Source organism: Bactrocera latifrons, unplaced genomic scaffold (assembly GCF_001853355.1).
Source record: "Bactrocera latifrons isolate USDA-ARS-PBARC rearing strain unplaced genomic scaffold, ASM185335v1 scaffold_2, whole genome shotgun sequence".
In the NCBI taxonomy this organism is placed as follows: domain Eukaryota; kingdom Metazoa; phylum Arthropoda; class Insecta; order Diptera; family Tephritidae; genus Bactrocera; species Bactrocera latifrons.
In genome coordinates this window covers 4,535,139-4,539,251 of record NW_017535518.1, presented here as the reverse complement: position 1 = coordinate 4,539,251, position 4,113 = coordinate 4,535,139, and positions in this window count along the sequence as shown.

Here is a 4,113-nt window from a genome sequence, read left to right as displayed (position 1 = left end):
ATAAAATGGTTATATATTGGTTATTATACACCCATAAATTAGTTAGCTTTCGTTATAAAATGGTTATATATTGGTTATTACATTTGACAATGATTTAATTTTTTTTTTTTGATGATACGTTGTTTTGCATTTTAGGTGCAGATATTATATTATTATATTATACTTTCGTACTTAAATACGGGCATGATCTTGGATTCTTAACATAAAAGAAAATATAAAAGCTTACTAATTAGCTTAAGTAGTGCGGAAAACTTTATTTTGTAATCAAATAGTAAATAAGAAAATGAAAATGATAAAAATTACGTGTGATTATTTTAATGGATCGGCGCATAAAGCTAGAAAATGACTAACTAAAGCTAACCTACATACATTAGTTTACTAATTACGCTCATTTATCAGCAACGACCACACGCACACAGCTTTTTAATGTGTGTGCGCCTTCCCGCACTAACCCAGCTGTAGGCGAGGCAAGGTCTTACCCAGGGCCTGTGCTATATATAAGTATGTATACATATGGTCACTTACTGTTGCTTCCTTCTCCAGTCTGCAATGGCGCTACAACTTACGCTGTATACAGAGAATTAAACACACTTGTCAGTGTGACACTTGCCCTACTGTGGGGTCTGCACAACTCAGCATAAAAATGTAGACCCCAACGTCTTCCACGCAACACTGACACACACATGCACACATAAAACCGTTTATCTAAATAGATAACTGCAAGTATTTCTATTTTCGCAATTAACTCCATGAGTGGCTAAATATACTAAAGTTTGATCACACATACACTCTCCTGAATATATAAATGTATTCTTGTATGTTTGTACGCCTGTGTGCCTCTCGTCCTTGTGCAGAGCCTCAAGGCACCGAAAAGGCTATGGTCAAGGTGGATGTGGAAAAAAACTATTGCTCGGAGTGTAAAGTCAACACGTATACTGTGACACATTTAAGGATGTTATGACACCCATACATACACTGACATGTAAGGAAATTACTATGCACATACATACGCGCTTAGTGCCTGGCCTTGTCTTCCGCAGTCTACTGCTACATTTTGATGCCGATGTGATCACGAGCTGCCAGGCACTAAGGCTATGCTGTATGTGGCGGCCAGCCCCATTTATACGTAGTTATATATCCACAGCATTCGTATGCAGGTGTGACTACATTGCTAATGAATGTTTTACTATAGCCTTACAGTTAACTGGAACAAAATGTGAAAAATCACGTATCGAGCAAAAAGTACGTGTTTGGGGGCGTCAGGCATTTATTTGCTGACAACTGGGAACATACAAACATACATACACATAAAATTTATATATATATGCAACTATATATAGAGTATATTTGTAGTCAAGGTGACGTAAATTATTTCTATTCTCGTGCTATGCCTTACGGACTATTGAGCGATAAAAATATTTCCGTTTCTCCAATGCATCTTAAAAACTCTTTGAACAGACACGTTCCAGCAGGAGTTGTATGTGAGTGGCATATCAATTTATTGCGGCTAAATTTGACTCCTCGAGGCGGAGAGGAAGAGGTTTCGTAAACTTTGAAGTTGAAGGAAATATCCAATATTTGTAATGAGATAAACTATAAAATAACTGTGAATATATCGTCTTAATTAAGCCCAATGAAACAAAGTGTTATATCTGAAGATTCAAGTATTAAAAATCTGACCAAAATTCATCAGTCTTCTTGCAACGATACCAGGAAATCAAGCTGATAACATTGTACGCATTTCACGCATTCATTCCCCAAGGAATTACCAGAGCTCAGCTTGTACTTCGCAACTGGGCAAAGCAAGAATAGAACCCACAATTTATCATCAGTTTCATTTAAAAAGGAAAAATCTTGACTATAAATAATAAATAATTTCCTTTTACTCCGGTTGGAGCATAAAAACAGGTCGTCAATATTGTTTTCGGGTCTTTGTTCTTTACTTTCTTATTGGATTCTGTAATCAAGTATTTTCAGAAAAAATGTTGATTAGCTCAGGTTTTCTAGTTCAATATCATCTCGTGAGATGCTTCGACTTCGCCCGCTGAAGGATTCCTTCGTTACTAACCTCCGACGTGCCAATAACTAAATTTTCGAGGAAGTGTTTAAGATTAAAGTTAGAGTTGTAAAAACCTACAAGTCCAGAGTAATTTGGTATTTGACCTAGAATTTACTGTTATCGACAAATGACCACCGGGCAGGATAATTGTACTAATTGACCACCCTCACCACAACAAGATACAAATTTCAAGGAGATGTTTAAGTTAAAAGTTGTATATCATAAATCATAGATGTTTCAATTAATCCAGTATTTTACCTAAATTTTACTGTTTCTGACAATGAGTGGCTCTCCTCCATATCTATTATCAAGCTACTTCATTATTACAGCCGATGTTATAGTGAATGTGGGGCTGATGAGTTCACACGCATTATGGTTACACTTACATTGGAGTGAAAACAAACTGGAACCCGATTGTCACCCTGTGTTATGGCACTGCATCTAAAGACCTCTGTTGGAATGTTTTCTTAGAAACTATCCCTGCGTCGTCTACTTGAGGTGTTTCTCGCTACTAGGAACATGAAGAGGTCCCTACTTGGTTGCGGTGACGATATCGAAAACTTCTATCACGCAACAAATATTAGAGATGCACTGAGCGCCATTGCCAGTGGAGCCATCAACACCTTCCCAAACTTCTTCTCAGTGAATTGTAGTCAAACCACATCCTATTGCAGAAGGAGAGCTCGAATTGCCGCTTGAATCTAACCCTAATATCTGTTCGGAGTGCACTAGTTCATCGCATGATTCTAACCATATCTTTGTAAGCCCAGCATACTCTACTTCTATGGTCCGGCCCCTACGAAAAAGAAGGTGCTCCGTTAGATTACTTCGATGACCATTACCCTTAACCTTATCACCAAAGAAGGGATTAGATAACCGATGCATCAACAACAATGACATCCTTGCGTCAGTTTACCAGCCATTTGTTGATGACCAGCTCTTGTGCCACTCCACGAGATTCTTCTGGCCTACAATAAAACGCAATATTTTCACTCAACTACTTGTTCTCAGAAATGTGTAGTAAGCTCAAAGGGTTTTCTATTATATAAGAGTTTTAGGTATCATTACGAACCATCAAGTGTAATCCAAGTGAGATGTCCGTTCTAACAGGATCGATCTTTCGAGGGGTTACATGCATTTAAGGTTTTATTTTATTCTCTTATCAATTTCTATAACACCTCTAGATTATTTTCCTAAATTTTCAAGTTGATCCGAGTAATAGTTTCGGAGATACAGCCGTTCTCAAGGAGTTATGCGTTCAAGGCTAGCTGGGCTAAGTGCGCCATCTTTAAACGCTTTTTTACCGAAACTGTATGTTTGAAGTGTGTTTTCAAGATTTCTGGAGAACTACCGATCTTTAGATGATCCTGTAAGGAATTACCTAGCCAACGCGAGCTTCATCTTTTTTCCGAGGGGCATCGGAAATGGCGGCGCTATGACCAAATTTAAAATTTTTTTTTTTTCCAAAAATTTCACAATTTCTTTGTTAATAGTGTATATTGTAAAAATAAAAAATTCTAATAAAATATTAAAAAAATTAAATTTTTGTGAGAAAAAATTGTTGAAAAAGGTTCTTTAACCGAACTTACTGTTACTGTTAGATTTATGGAAAGCTTTTACCTATACATTCCCATATTTGGTTTTTCAATTTAAAATAAAAAATACTTTCATAAGCTCACTATATCGCGAATGCAGCCATTCCATTATTGTGTAATTAACCAGAAATTAAAACGCATAATTTTAATCAATATTGGTATGCTGAAGTCCCTTGAACATTTTATTGAAATAAACATATTTTTTCGCCTGATGGTATTGCATTTTAATTAAATCGCCACTTGGCTTCTGGCTTTTGCAGGTAATTATAGTTACTTGTGGACTTGCCTGCAATTTTTGATTGCACTTTTTCACTGTATAAATTCGAGCTAATTACAAACTGGTTACTTTGGAACTATTACTGGGTCTTTATGTATGCTGGCATGACGAAACTTTGTGTTAGTTTTATGTCTTTTTTATACAGATTTTAAAATTTCTTTTTAGAACTCATAGTCTTAGCT